General features: G+C 32.4%; 1 protein-coding gene across 1 annotated transcript in view; it reads left to right on the forward strand.

Annotated features, from left to right (window-relative positions):
- The first annotated feature begins 552 nt into the window (after positions 1-552).
- LOC135847388 (inactive dipeptidyl peptidase 10-like) overlaps positions 553-16147 on the forward strand; it is a 601135-nt gene continuing 585540 nt past the window's right edge. Inside the window, exon 1 of the mRNA XM_065366908.1 lies at positions 553-1110. The gene's annotated coding sequence lies outside the window, so the exon portion shown is untranslated. The remainder of the gene's footprint in view (positions 1111-16147) is intronic.

Here is a 16147-nt window from a genome sequence, read left to right on the forward strand (position 1 = left end):
TTCATATGTGCTAGTTCATTTTTGAAATTTTTTGAAAATCTGAGTGAGCTCTCTTACTAGAAGAAGGGTTCAACATCAACTCAAAGACCTCCAATTTTGACCATTTTTGAGGGCATTTTACATATAAATTTTTTTCATAGCGTACCTCAAATTTCACTCAACTTGATAATCTACCGACTCCTCTTTGAACCTTAGAATCGAGCTTTTTCCAACACCTCTCTTTTAGGTACATTACAATCGACCTAATCATCCAAATAACTCACCATCGCAATCATCTTAGCATCCAAATCCCACCACAATTTACCCCCAATCTCGTAAATAATCGACACACGGTGATCTAATATACAAAAATTTATACCCTCGTAAATTTAGTATTCCCTCTAAAGGGGGTCTCTTCAATACACGAAAAAGCCGAAAAGATGCAACAAACATTACACTGCGATGAATTTAGTGGTAGTGGCGCCGACGAAATGCGTTCCCCGCCCACAAACGAGCACGAAATCACTTCGCGTTTATGTTGCGGCCTCCCTTTCGCACCCTGCCATTGCCCATGCCAGTCGCAGCATTCGGGTACAAGTTTTTCACACAGCGTTTTTCTATACCATAGTTGATTTTCAAACTTGGCGTGGAAAGTCCCCAATTATTAACCGCTCGCAGTTGCACTAACTTGTTCGTCCGTTGTATCGGTTGAGAGGGTAAAAAACATTGTTCGTCGTCTTCATCGTCGTCGTCATCCTCGTATTTGTAGTTTTACTGTTTGTTATCAGATTAACTCGTTATTATTGTATTTTTTTCTTTTTCATCTCTTTATTTTTATAAGACAAATTTCGTGCTTTTAATACGGTTTTATTCGAGTTAAATATTTTACTCGTAGATTTTTTTTTCTTTTTACAAATTATAATTCGTGTAAATCTTCTTGCTTTTTTTCGAAAATTTTTGGTGATTGTGTGTGTGTGTGTTTTTTTTTTTTAGTGAAGTACCTAGCTTTATTTTCATTTCATCGTGTAAATTTTTATTATTTTTTTTCTCTTATATGGTGTAATTTTTGTGTTCGGTGCTATTTTGAACATCATGTTGACGTCATTCGAGACCATATTTTCGAGTTAATAGGTAAGTCCGGTCTCGTTAAGTTTGCTATATTTCGTTCATCGTAAGATAGGTGATGAGCAAATGTGTCACTTAAAAAACAGCAACAGTTGAAATCCAACGTAATAAAAACGATCGTTAATTTTTTTTTACTCGAGTCGGAAATGAAACCTTTGGTGACCTCGATGCACGTGCTCGCTTTGGCACATCTTTCTCAGATTCTTAATCGTCCACATAACGTTTCGTAGAAGAACTAGCAAAAAAATAACAACAACAACAGGATCAAAACGGATATAGCTGCAAGGATAAAAATAAAATTCTCACTTCGATAAAACCTCTCTATAACGATTAACTTTATAGGAACTTTACTAGCCAAAAATGGACATTTTTTTCAGCTCTCACAGCACGAATCTTTCTTTCAGAGTTTACGACTTTATTTCCTTCTTATTTTAAAGCCTGAGAAAGAAAAACCCACCCATGATATTTTTGAAAAATCGTCGATAGGAAAATCACCCACAAAGCCAAAAAAAAAATTGATTAACGTCGAGCATGGGGCCATAAACCGAGCTATATTTTAGCATATGGCAAATTCACAGTCGATGGTGCCAAATGGAGTAGAATTTTTATCGAATATCTACGACTTTGCGAATCACGAAGAATAATTCCGCGTATTTTTTAATAATAAAAAATTAAGTTCGCGAGATTCTTCCTCTTCTTTTCGTCGAGAGTTAATTTTAAGTACCTACTCGTTTTTCTCATCGTCTTCTCCGGTCTCTCATCCGGATCGAATTAATATTTAAGAAAACGCTACTGTAGCTCGACTTAATCGAATCTTTTGTATAGGTATTTTTGCCCTTCTCGAGGAAATTTCCGATAAGCTACGAGATGACGATAGTCCCCTATTTGGAGTATTTTCTTTGTAACGCTCTGCCTATATACTTAACTTAGACTAACTAACCTGTGTATAAAAAGTTAGCTATACTCGACGATGAGTTTGAGTTTTTAAAAAGCGAAACTTTAAACTTTAATTACAACAAGATGGCACTTTTCACATCTACCAAATTTTCCAAAAAGTAAAACTTGTCGAGCTTATATATAGCCTTATTCTTTCTTCTCATCATCTTTTCTCTCACTCGCTCATCTTAGGTATACTATCAAGAGCTAGATTATTTCGCACTCAACTCTCGTCCACGAGTTCCGCTGTAATAGACACTCCAGGAACCAAAAAGCTATACCGAATTCCCAGTAGTTGAGCAAAAAAATATACGCAACTTTTCATTGAATGAAAACTATCCCAGATGTTTGAATTTTATTACACTTAATTTGAAACGAGCTATAGCCCTGCACACCTCATCCCCTTCACCATCACCTCCCTTGAAACGTTATAAAATATAAACTGGAAATTATTAAAATTTCCAACAAATAAACTCTTCGTATAAGAGTAGGTATACACTGCAGTAAGCAATTAATGAACTTGAGGCAAGATAAAAACCAGTCAACAGGAGGGGATGAGTGGTCTCACATTGAAATAAAGAAAAACAAAATAATTAAAAAAGTTTACAGGAAAACTTATCTCGTCTCGGCGAGAAAAGGCAGCGAGTAGAAGATTTTTTTTCATTATAATTATTACCTCGTTAATCAATTCGACAAGGTTTCACTTTCGCGTGCGATGTCAAAAAAAAAAAAAAAAAAAAGGGTTTGGAAAGATATCCAATTAAAGTCAAAATAAATAAAAAATGAGGCGATATGAAACTGGAAAAATTTTGCTGGCAGGATTCACACATCACGTGTGTTGTGGTTGCGAAGCACCTGGTTGTGTGAAATTGGTGTAAATTTGAGATGTGAAATTTAATCTGTGTGTGAGGAAGTGAATGGAAAATGAAAGTTTTATGATTGGGAAAAAATAAAATGAAACAGTGATGAGAATATTTTCAAAAAAATCTTACCTAGGTATTCGATTTCTGAAAAATTGAAAAAAAAATATTGTATACAAATACCTAATTAGATATTTATCTTATTTTTTTTAAAGATGAGGAGTCTCAAATTTCTTTTCCACTGCATTTGGAATCATTCAAGTTGATTGGAAGCAATTTTGAGCGATTTTAGAGCCCCTAGTGAATTTTTGCACTTCTCAGTTTTTGGAAAATTTGTCATAATAAAAAGGTCAAAATGAAATTCTGTACCTAAAAATGAGGAATGATTGTCCTTTGCAATCTTCCTGTCAAGGTGTCCACCTCTGATTTGAACGTGATTGAAATTTTTCAAAAGAGCAAGGTATGAAACCCACAAAACCAAAATTTCAAGTGCCCAAATGAATTTTTCGATTTTAAATTCAAAATTAATCATTTTTAGTGATTCGTGTTTTTTTTTTTTTTTTTTTTTTGAAAAAAAATATATAATTATTATTATTTATTCAGTATGAATGATTAAAACGGATCTTAGAATTTAATATCAGGACCACCGAACAAATTTCACCATTTGCGGTGAATCTGCAACCTCCAGCACAATTCTCGATCACTCCAGGAAGGCGAGGAAATTAATTTAAGCAGATGATAATCGAGTTGTGGCTCAACTATACGTATCATTCTCGACCTATCTTGCGAGTTTATTTACATTTGAGACGATTTCCAAGTGGACATCATCTATAGAGTGCGTTTTTTGATCAATATTCTCCTGTTACCTATCATTAAAAACTTTCTGACCAGAAAAAAATACATCCGAGTCAAACAGGGTTAAACTCGTTGAATACTTGGGTCGAGAACCAAGACTCGATTTTTTGCTTCTCAAATTGACTTCCATTCATTTTGAAGGAGTTCTGAAGTTCTGGAAAGAAATCAAAAATTGCGCAGGAGGTTCCAGAATAGATTGAAAGTTTGAAAATTGGGCTTGGAGGAGGAGGAGGAGTGGAGAGGCAAGGGTCGATCGAGATACATCCATTTAGATGTTTTTTCTTCAAAAATCTGATCTTTCAACCACTAAAATTCATTTTAAACGTCATTATTTTGGACACTTTTTTTCGTCGAAATGGTCGATTTTGTCAGAGCGGGTCACATATGTGAAAACTTTCAAAAATAAGTTAATTAAATTTTTAAAAGTGTTTGAAAAATGAATTGGGCAGCAGAGATTTTGGTTACAGAGACTATATACTTACTTCGGTTTTTTATAATACGTACCTAATACCTTTTCATGAAAATATTTCCAAAACTGCAAAATCCAAAAATTTGGATTTTTTCAAAATAGAAAATGGTAAACCATTTATTGAAAATTTGCCAATGTGGTAGTCTTTGCTAATTTCCTGGTAGGTAATTACCAGTGAAAATGATCCAGTGATTTCTTGGTAAATTGTAAATACAATCATTTTTTGGTATGCTATAGTAATTTTTTGGTAATTTACAATTATTTTTGGGTAAATTGTGGTTTTTTGTTGGTAATTTTATTTGTAAATTACGGAGATTTTGGTGGTAAATTACGGTAATTTTTTGGTAAATTACGGTATTTTTTCTGGTAAATTACGGTAATTTATCTTGGTAAATAACGGTAACTTTGTTGGTAAATTACAGTAATTCTTTGGTGAATTACAATATTTTCTCTGCTAAATGACTGTAATTTTTTTTGGTGAGTTACAGTTACTTTTTTTTTGGTAGACAACGGTAATTTTGTTGGTAAATAACCATAATTTTCTCGTAAACTTTAGTGATATCTTTGATAAATTAGAGTTATTTTTTTTGGTAAATTTCGGTTATTTTTTTGGTAAATAACGGTAATTCCTTGGTAAATTACAGTAATTTCTTGGTAAATTACAGTGATTTCTTGGTAAATAACGGTAATTTCTTGGTAAATAACGGTAATTTCCTGGTAAATAACGGTAATTTCTTGGTAAATAACGGTAATTTCCTGGTAAATAACAGTGATTTCCTGGTAAATTACAGAAATTTATTGCTAAATTGAGGGAATTTTTTGGTAAGTTATGATAATTTCTCAGTAAAATACGGTAATTTCTCGGTAAACTACGGTAATTTTTTTGTGAATTAAGGTAAAGTGGGGTAATTCCGATATGGGGTAATTCCGATAGCAAGCCCTAGCCTTGTTGCAAAACACATTTTGGCACAAATGATGAAGAAAGTAGATAGTTTTAGTGCTAACCTACATCCATTAATGATCAGATGGTCCATCTGCTCCGTTTTGTCAAGTCTGTGCAGTGTTCAAAATCTGAATGCCCAAAACCTTTGCGGCAAAAAATAGTGCATTTTTGAAACTTGTTTTTACTGTTCAAAACTTGTTGAAAAATTCTGTTTAGAAGTTGAAATTTGATGGATACGTGTTAAAGTGTCAGTACCTCTTTTGATTTTGCTTTTATAATTATTTGTTTGGTGATATTGAATTATTAAACATGTCTATCATTTTTCATGCCCTGGGGTAATTCCAATAGTCCTAGCAAAATTGCCCTGTAATGTTTTTTTCTCTGTTTTGGTGTAGTATTGTTTTGGGGGGTCAAAATTATCAATGAAAACCCTTAGAAGGAGGCTTTTTTCTCTAGTTAGTCTAGTTTTCAAAAATTATGCCTCAAAAATGCATATTTGTGAAAAATTTTCAATTTTTGTTCTAATGATTCAATTTACATGAAATAAAAACCCACGTATGCAATAAATGGTATATTTCAACATTACTGGCTCGGAATTACCTCAGGAGAATTACTTTCCTTATAAAACTCAAATTAACTCATTATTGGAATTACCCCAAAAATGGGGTAATTCCGATAACTCAACCTTACAAATGTTTTTTAAATTATATGTATGACGCCTCCCCACAAATCACTCTTCAATATAGTGAATGTGTAGCTGAAGAACGTAGGAATAAAGTTGTTTTATCATTTTTGCCCCAAAATGTACAGGAAATCCAAAAAATGAGAAAGTGCTAAAATTTTGAATTTTACCATCGGAATTACCCCACTTTACCTTACGGTAATTTTTCAGTAAATTACAGCAATTTCTTGGTAAATTACGGTAATTTTTTTGTAAATAACGGTAATTTTTCGGTAAATTACGGTAATTTTTGGTAAATTACGGTATTTTTTTTGGTGAATTACGGTAATTTTTTTTGGTGAATTGCGGTTACTTTTTCTGGTAAATAACAGTAATTTTGTTGGTAAATTACAGTAATTTCTAGGCGAATTACGGTATTTTTTCTGGTAAATTACAGTTATTTTGTTGGTGAATTACGGTTACTTTTTTTGGTAAATAACGGTTGTTTTGTTGGTAAATTACGGAAATTTTTTTCTGTAAATTCTGTTTTTTTTTTTTGGTAAATTAGAGAATTTTTGGCAAATTACGCTAATTTTTTGGTAATTTACAGTAATTACTTTGGTAAGTTTTGGTAATATCTTTGGTAAATTACCGTAATTTTGTTGGTAAATTACCGTAATTTTGTTGGAAAAATTATCGTAATTTTGTTGGTAAATTACCGTAATTTTGTTGGTAAATTACCATAATTTTGTTGGTAAATTACCGTAATTTTGTTGGAAAAATTACCGTAATTTTGTTGGTAGATTACCGTAATTTTGTTGGTAGATTACCGTAATTTTGTTGGTAGATTACCCTAATTTTGTTGGTAATTTACCGTAATTTTGTTAGTAAATTACCGTAATTTTGTTGGTAAATTACCGTAATTTTGTTGGTAAATTACCGTAATTTTGTTGGTAAATTACCGTAATTTTGTTGGTAAATTACCGTAATTTTTCGGTGAATTGCGGTTATTTTTTTGGAAAGTCTGGTAATTTTGTTGGTAATTTACGGTATTTTTGGCCAATTACGGTAATTTTTTGATAAATTACGGTAATTACTTTGATAAATTTTGGTATTCTCTTTGGTAAAGTACGTTTATTTTTTTGGTAGATTACGGTACTTTTTTTTGGTAAATTAAAGTGATTTTTTTTGGTAAACTGCGGAATATTCTTTGGTAAATTTTGATGTACGGTAAATTACGGTATTTTTTTGGTAAATTACGATAAATTTTTGGTAAATGGAGAAATTTTTGGGTAAATTACGGTAATTTTAAATGATTTGGTAAATAACTGATTTTCGAGGTTCCTCTATACTTCCTCCCACAAATTTTACTCGTACATAAAAAAGTCGAAGACAACCAACCCTATTTTTCACCTCTTGACCTCTTCTCTCTTCGTTTCCATTCTTTTAACAAATTGGAAAATATTCCTATTTATATGGTCCAGTCACATCCACCAAAACTTCTGTAATAACTCCACCCAAAATATTTCACTTGTGGCTTAAAAAATCTAAAAAAATTTTCCAAATTATGCTCACTCATACGTACAAAAATATGTGGAAAAATTCGCCGCATTTTCTACTTAGTAATAAGATAAATAAAAAATGATGCAATCAAAGCAGACAACGTGATTAATTCGCAAGATGCCAGATGCCTTCGCTTATACACGTATATAATTTTGACAAAGACTCGTTCAAACCAATAAGATTGCGCATTTACACACCGATGAAGCTACAGAGAACTTAAAAGATCACGTGCAAGCTTCGAACTCGCGGTATGATAGTACATACGTATAGAAAGGGTCCATGGAATACGTACAGGGGGGATGGAAGAAGTCAACAAGCATATCGTACACGCGCGCTGGGCGGTATCACCACATCAAAAGGCGAATTTCTGCTTTCACAACCAATGTTTTGGTTTAAAGGTACCCCACTGCGTGCTCTAATGAAATCTAGATCAAAAGCAGCTTTACAATTATTACTCGTAGAAGGTCTATACGTTTATAACTCGTCGTGTCAAACCAAATAAGCACAGTATAAAGTTAGAGAATACCACAACGATGTGAAGATGATTTCGTAATTACGCAATCGTAATTACTCGAGTATAAAACGAAATCGAGTAAAATATTTAATATTTCTCGTTATTTTCTAGCACGAGTATCTAGCTCGAAGAGACAGACACGTTAAAAAAATTAGCCATTTTTCAGCTCGAGCGTTAGAAATTAACTCGATTATGAAAACTCGGAGCGATATAGAAGGTATTTTGCTCTTTCATAAAACACAGCCAACCAACGAATACAATTTTAAAAGTTTTAAGTGACCATGAGCGTTTTGGGAGTTGAATGAAGTCTCAAAGTATCTATCGCTTTTCAGACCAAGTTTTTACTCCTCGAAATATACTATAAACTTACTCGATTAACGTTAATTAGATAGATTGTTAGTTCAAAGTTGCAGCTTTGTGCCTTTGGGACAATATTCTTATCGAATAATTTACACTCGAATTACGACGACGAGACGAGACGAAATGACTGAAACGATTGAAAAATCTACCTGCAGTTGTGTCTATATTCTCTCGTCTTTTTGACTCGATTACCGAATGATAAGTCCGAGTCTTTAATTATAGGGGTCGAATTGAGACAAAAAGCTCATCCGAGGTAGTTTTTTTCCTTCTATTTGGATTTCTTTTGTCTGCTTCTAAATTAATTATCGAAATAAATTCAACTCGAACGTGTACCGGAACGAAATTAATCTTTGAAAAAACTTAGCTGCTCAGCTCACCAAGCTCTCGAGATTCTAATTCGAGATAAATTTCACCTTCGAACGTGCCTAACTCGTCGTTGATAGTTAATCAATAAAATCCGCTTAGTGTATCCGTCCAAATTTCGTACGATGGTTTTGCAAATTAAATCAAATGTATAATAATTTATTATTTATGTTCGTTACATTGTTACGAGATATTAATGAGGGAAAAAAATGAAAATACCTGCAGGCCTATCTCGTATTGATGCTCGTTTTTCAATTAATTGCCTCTCGTTTTCATCCGAATGATTTTTGATTCGTGAAAAAAATACGTATGCGTAAAAGTCCATAGATAATACTTTTCGTACAAAAATGGGAATTCCATTCATCCATTGTCACGTGGAAATATGCATAAAAAATAAATAAAGTCTATCACAACCTGAGCATGCACAAATACCAGATAAATATTCGAGAAATGCCAAAATTAGCGGTTAAAAGGGGTTTTAATATTTTATACAACGTAGGTAAAGGTATATTATATTTCATAAATTGTATCGAACTTTCAACTCCAATATCGCAGATCTGTTGCAAAGGTGAAAGAAGGGGAAGAGGTTGTGAGGGAAGCCCGTGCAAGATTCGTACGTATTTCAATGGGTTACACAGATAACCATGCAAATGATAAAATATCAACTCTTGTATTTTATCAACAGTTTATTCTATATAGGTATAGCTTATAAATACCTTTTGTTAATTTACCAATAAAGCCAAAGGATATCTACAGTATAATATATGTAATTTATCGCCAGGTTAACGTAGATGTGCTCGAAGGGTATGTTCAGTTTCATTGTTACCTACTTCTGTAAAATGCATCTTCTCTCTTCTCACATTCGTATATATGTAGAACATGAATAGCCAATTATATTGGAGTCCAAGTCCAATAGAATGGAAGATATCGCGTTTCTGTTAAATGCTGTTCGGGTGTTTACATGCCATGCAGAGTCGTAGGTGATATGCTCAGTGAGTGATACCTTTCTTTAAGATAACAATTTAATTACAACTTTTTCCCTACTACTACGATGTTTGAATTTTTCTCGTTAGAAAGGATTTTCTAACGATTGAAAATCAAAAAACCAACGTGATTTGATTGTACCTATTTAAATAGGTTTTGTTCTTTCCAAATGAATTGAGAGGTTTGAATGAAATTTCATGCAGGTTGGAAACCGTGGTAGGAAAAGGGTAAAAGGGCGAATATGAGAAAACTTTCGACTGATTTTTTTTTCAACGGCTCATGAGCTGGTTCAGGCACAAAATGAGGAGGGGGAGTTCACCACCCTAATGTTATCAAATTTCGAGGAAGTCGAAAATTCAAATTTTTTCCCACCTTTCCAGAGTTTTGCATGACTGAACAAAAATAATGCAATTTTGAACTTAGGTATTTATTCGTATTCAAAAGTTGGGTGAAATAATCTAGAAACAATGAAAAAATCTCTAAAAAAGTGTTCTCATTTTCCAGCGGATATTATGATCAATCAATGCCAAAAAAAATTCGAAATACTTTTTTTAATTACCAAAGAAATTTTGCCAAAAATTGTCACTTTCTGACTATTTGTCCAAATATTGAAACTTTTGACTATTTTTTCAAAAATTGACACCTTTTGACTACGTTTTCAGAAGACACTTTTTGACTACTTTGCCAAATATTGAACCTTTTGACTATTTTTTCAAAAATTGATACTTTGTGACTACTTTGACAAAATAACATTGACAATTTTTTACTATTTTGCCGAAAATTGCACTTTTGACTATTTACTTTAAAAATTGATACTTTGTGACTAATTTGTCAAGAATTGACACTTTTAGACTACCTATTTTGTCAAAAATTGACACTTTTAGACTACTTATTTTGTCAAAAATTGACACTTTTAGACTACCTATTTTGTCAAAATTTGACACTTTTAGACTACCTATTTTGTCAAAATTTGACACTTTTTGACTGTTTTGTCAACATTCGACACTTTTTGACTATTTTGTCAAAATTCGACACTTTTTGACTATTTTGTCAAAATTCGACACTTTTTGACTATTTTGTCAAAATTTGACAATTTTGACTACTTTTTTCAAAATCTACACTTTTTGACAATTTGTTCAAAAATTTCACTTTTGACAATTTGTTCAAAAATTTCACTTTTGACAATTTGTTCAAAAATTTCACTTTTGACAATTTGTTCAAAAATTTCACTTTTGACAATTTTTTCAAAGATTGCCAACAATTTTCGACTATACCTAATCCAAACATTGAAATTTCATGACTATTTTGTCAAAAATTGACACTTTTTGATTTTTGTCAAAAATTGACACTTTGATTTTTTTCAAAAATTAACACTTTTTGATTTTTTTCAAAAATTGACACTTTTTTACTATTTTGTTAAATTATGACACTTTGCGACTATTTTATCAAAAAAATTTGTCAAAATTAGACTCTTTTCGACAATTTTGTCAAAATTAGAAACTTTTTGACTATTTTGTCAAAATTTAACACTTTTTGAAAACTTTTTTCAAAAACTGCACTTTTTGACTGTTTTTTTTTTTCAAAAGATAACACTTATTGTCTATTTTGCCAAAAATTGACACTTTTTGACTATTTTGTCAAAAATTGATACTTTCTGACTATATCACCAAAAATTGACACTTTTTGACTATTTTGTCAAAAATTGATACTTTTTGACTATTTTGTCAAAAATTGATACTTTTTGACTATTTTGCTAAATATTGACACTTTTTGACTATTTTGCCAAATATTGACACTTTTTGACTATGTTGACAAAAATTGACACTTTTTGACTATTTTGACAAAAATGGGCACTTTTTGACTATTCTGTCAAAAAATGACTGTTTTTTTTCTCAAAAATTGACACTTTTTCACTATTTTATCAAATTATGACACTTCATGACGTTTTTTTGTATAGATTGACACTTCTTAACTAATTATTTTGCCAAAAATTGACACTGTATGACTAATTTGACAAAAATTGATACTTTTTGACTACTTTGCCAAATATTGACACTTTTAGACTATTTTCTCAAAAATTGATACTTTTTGACTATTTTGTCAAAAATTGACACTCTTAGACTAATTTACCAAAAATTGACACTTTTTGACTGTTTTGTCAAAATTTTACACTTTTTGACTAGTTTGTCTAAATTTGACACTTCTTGACTACTTTTTGCAAAAACGACACTTTCTGACTGTTTTTTTAAAGATAACACTTTTTGTCTATTTTGCCAAAAATTGACATTTTATGACTAAGTAATTTGTCAAAAATTAACAGTTTATGACTATAATTTGTCAAAAATCACTATTTTGCCAAATATTGACACTGCTTTTTGACTATTTTGTCAAAGAATGACTTCTTGACTGTTTTTTATTTCAAAAATTGGCACTTTTTTACTATTTTGCCAAATTATGACACTTTATGACTATTTTTTTATAGCTTGACACTCCTTAACTAAGTATTTTGCCAAAAATTGACACTGTATGACTAATTTGTCAAAAATTGATACTTTTTGACTATTTTGCCAAATATTGACACTGCGTTTTGACTATTTTGTCAAGGAATGACTTTTTGACTATTTTTTTTTTCAAAAATTGACACTTTTTTACTATTTTGCCAAATTATGACACTTTATGACTGTTTTTTTGTAGATTGACACTTCTTAACTAAGTATTTTGTCAAAATTTGACACTTTTTGACCAAGTATTTTTTCAAAAATTGACACTTATTTGACGATTTATCCAATAATTGACACTTTAAGACTACTTTGTCAAAAATTTGAAACTTTGACACTTTTAGCGAGCAATGGACACTTGACTATTTTTTCAAAAATTGACACCTTTAGACAACTTTTCCAAAAGTTGCGCTTTTTGACAAGTTATCCGAAAACTGACAATTCCTGACAACTTTTCCAAAAATTAGTACTTTTTTAACAATTTTTCTAAAAATGGACGCAATTTTGACAATTTTTCCAAAAATCAACTTTTTTCGACATTTTTTTTTCAAAATTCAACATATTGTGTTGACAATGTTAACAAAAATGGACACTTCTTCATAGCTTTTCCAAAAATTGATGCTTTTTGACAATCTTGGCCTCACGAAAATTCGGCCAGAAAAAAAACTGAAGCCTTATCACGTACCTAAGCAAGTTCGGTGAAAAACAAGACTCTTGGAACAAAACGAGGAATTTCTGAAGAGATGGTGGTTTGGGCTGAGGAGGGGGTACAAACTTTCGAGAGTTGGCTTGCCTCAAAAAAGTTGAACAAAGGTCTGCATAGGAGTGAAGTACCTACATACATAGATATGTATGTGCTGCACAAAGTGCCTTTAAATTAAAAAAAAAGTTGTCCCAGAAGGTTGGCGGGGGGAGGGGTTTAATTGTTCCTACTGTTATATGCCGGACTACTGCAGATAGTGAGGTAGCCAAGAGTCGATCTGGGAAAGGAGAAAATTCAACAAACGAAGCACGAGTTTCAGAAAAATGAGCACGAGATTGGAATCAGAACAGAAAAAATTTCTTCGTTAGATATACAAACCGAAGTAAGGGGTATCCAATGAGAAGGGAGCAGTAACACGCCGTGATTCGTGCCCTATTTCGTTCCCTCCTGTTTCGTGAACTGTAAAATTTCGCTACCACTTTCAATTCGTACCACATAATTTTTCGTAAGCCAGCTCCCTCCGTTCTCTCTTTAGGTACAACTCTCTCGACGAGAATTTGGCGTGGAAAAATTCACTGCACATCGCAGCAGAAGATCTACAGATGTAGCAAATTTTATATGAAAAAACTTGCTTTTGAAATTAGACTCTCATTCTTTCAAATCGATCTTATACTTGTAATACGAGTTTAATTATTTTACTCGTGTTTTATTCTCTCGACGAGGAAAAAATTACTTGCCAGTAAATTGAATGGGAGCAGAGGGAAGGAGGACGCGAATACCGAAGACGTGAAAATAATTTCATTATGAGTGAAACGATAGATATCTTATAGTCTGCGAATTGAATCTGCAAAGATGCTGCGGATTGAATCGACGAAATACTGTGTATCCTTCGTTTATTTTCGTAGTATATCGAAATGATTCTTTTCTCTAGCACCTGAGTACGTATCTGTAAATTGAAAATATCTCGAGCTAAATTCGCATATTGAAGTCTTAATTACGTTCCTATCTACGCTATAGCTTTCAGCTTTGGACGTGGCAAAAACCATATGCTCTTCAAAACTTAATTATACTCGAGCTATAGACTCGTAATTCTTCGTATTACGAAATGAACTTTTTCCTAATTCTTACTCGAAGCTCGTACGTTGGTTCGAAATGATAAGACTTTCGCGTATATATACGAAGGATGATGAGGGACCTGAGGCGGGGTAAAAATAGTACCAAGGCTCGGCTTACACATCGAAACACGACGTAAAAGCAAAAACAATTGGAAAAGACTCGTCGTTTCTTCCAATTTATACAAACGAAACGGCGGTTATCTGTGTTTGTGGAAAGCGCCAAGTACAACTACGGATGTAATCAAACGACATAACAAGTTTCAAGAAGGGTAATTCAAACCCTAACCGTCGAATAAATTTTCTTCGTAATAAGGGGTTAGTGCTGCAAAATGCCTCGAATGTGTATTGCGCGATAAATCAAGCGCGCAACCGCCAAACTTTGCCTACAACAATATCTCTAAGATGAAAATTCTTGTTTTAAAACAACAAAGAAACATAAAAATGGTATTTCCGGCCAACACAACAGAGCGTAGCAAATTCAGGTTACTTACTGGTTTCGCAATGCGATGCATTTTTAAACCATCCGTTTGGAAGTGCGAGCCACAAGCTCGACGAGCTAAGCTTCCTCGTAAATGACGCTAATTAAAACTTTTCATAATTTCAATTGCGGTGTCGGTTTTTACGCGCTGTACAAAGTGCCTCGGTTGTCGTTAAATGTGCGCATGACTCGGTTCATTTACCGCAATAACAAACTTCCACCAGGAACACTCCGGGGAATATAACTTCATTGAAAAACTTAAGACGACGTACCGATGTAAAAGGCTACCTAATGATGACACCTCTACTCACCGGTCACCGTCGTATATAACCGTCATCGTCAAATATCCTCATCGTGTAAATGTTCGCAACCGTTTCATTTAGTTTTTATAGGTGTTTTTTTCCTTACTGTTTTCTCTCTTCGTTACGATGTTAGAAATTATCAAAATTTACGATAATTTTATTTCGGCGAAATTACACAAAATATTCGTACAATAGAATTTTTATTTGTCCACATCTGCAAAAAAAAAAGTCGTGCTGGTAGCCCTCAAGTAGAAGAAAAGTGACAAAAAGTCTGATTTATCAAAATTCTATGTTTCTGGGTTGGAATTTTTTTAAACCTAGCTTCTATTCAGGAGAAAAATTTTTCATTCCAAACTAGTCATATTGATCCCCTAGTAAGGAGCTATTCGAAGTTGAAAAAATCACAAAAAATTAGAACACCTAAATCAAGCTCATTGTCAGTGGAAATTTTTTGAAAATGTCTCATTTTTCTACATTAGAATTAAGTTATTGTTCTACGTGTACATAACCCGTTTCAAGAAAAAAGCTTTGTTGGGCCCCCAAATAATGTTGGCTCACTTTATGGAGCTTCTTAAATTTGGAAAAAATAAAAAATGATAGAAGATCAATTATTAATGTCTGCAGGCATTTTAAAAATAACTTTCAATGAGCGGAATCTTTCTAAATGAGCACATTTCCGAGAAACCCCCTTTTTGGGTGTTTATATATGTAATTACAAGATTATTACACCCGTAGAGTGGGGGGAGGGGGATAGATTAAATCGATGTCAGAAGGTAAAAATTGTTTGAAAATAGTTTAGTTTTCGCCTTATTTATTCAAAAAGTCCTCTTTATGATCTGTTTCTTTCGCTGCCTTTGACAAAGTCAAAAAGTGTCAAAAAGTATCAATTTTTGAGAAAATGGTCAAAAAGTGCAATTTTCAACAAAATAGTCAAAATTGTCAATTTTTGACAAAATAGTCTAAAATTCTCAATTGTTGACTGAATAGTCTAGAAGTGCCAAGTTTTGACAATGTAGTCTAAAATTGTAAATTTTTGACAAATTAGTCAAAAAGTATCAATTACTGGCAAAATAGTCAAAAGTTTCAGTATTCGGGAAAACAGTCTGAAATTGTCAATTTTTGGCTGAATAGTCTAGAAGTGTCAAATTTTGGCAAAGTAGTAAGAAAGTCACAATTTTTGGCAAAAATAGTCTAAAAGTGTCAATTTTTGACAAAATCGTCTAGAAGTGTCAATTTTTGACAAAAATAAAATAGACTGAAACCCGCGTAGCACTGACGAGATCGTCAGTGGCCTCGACAAAAGTATCGACATGATTTTACATGACTGTTGATTGAAAAAAGTCAGAATATTATCCACAAAGGGGTTAATCTAATAACGTTTAACATAATTGATTAAAAATTGACACAAAATTTTAAAAACTATGACGAAAATGCTGATG

Source organism: Planococcus citri, chromosome 1 (genome assembly GCF_950023065.1).
Source record: "Planococcus citri chromosome 1, ihPlaCitr1.1, whole genome shotgun sequence".
Taxonomy (NCBI): Eukaryota; Metazoa; Arthropoda; class Insecta; order Hemiptera; family Pseudococcidae; genus Planococcus; species Planococcus citri.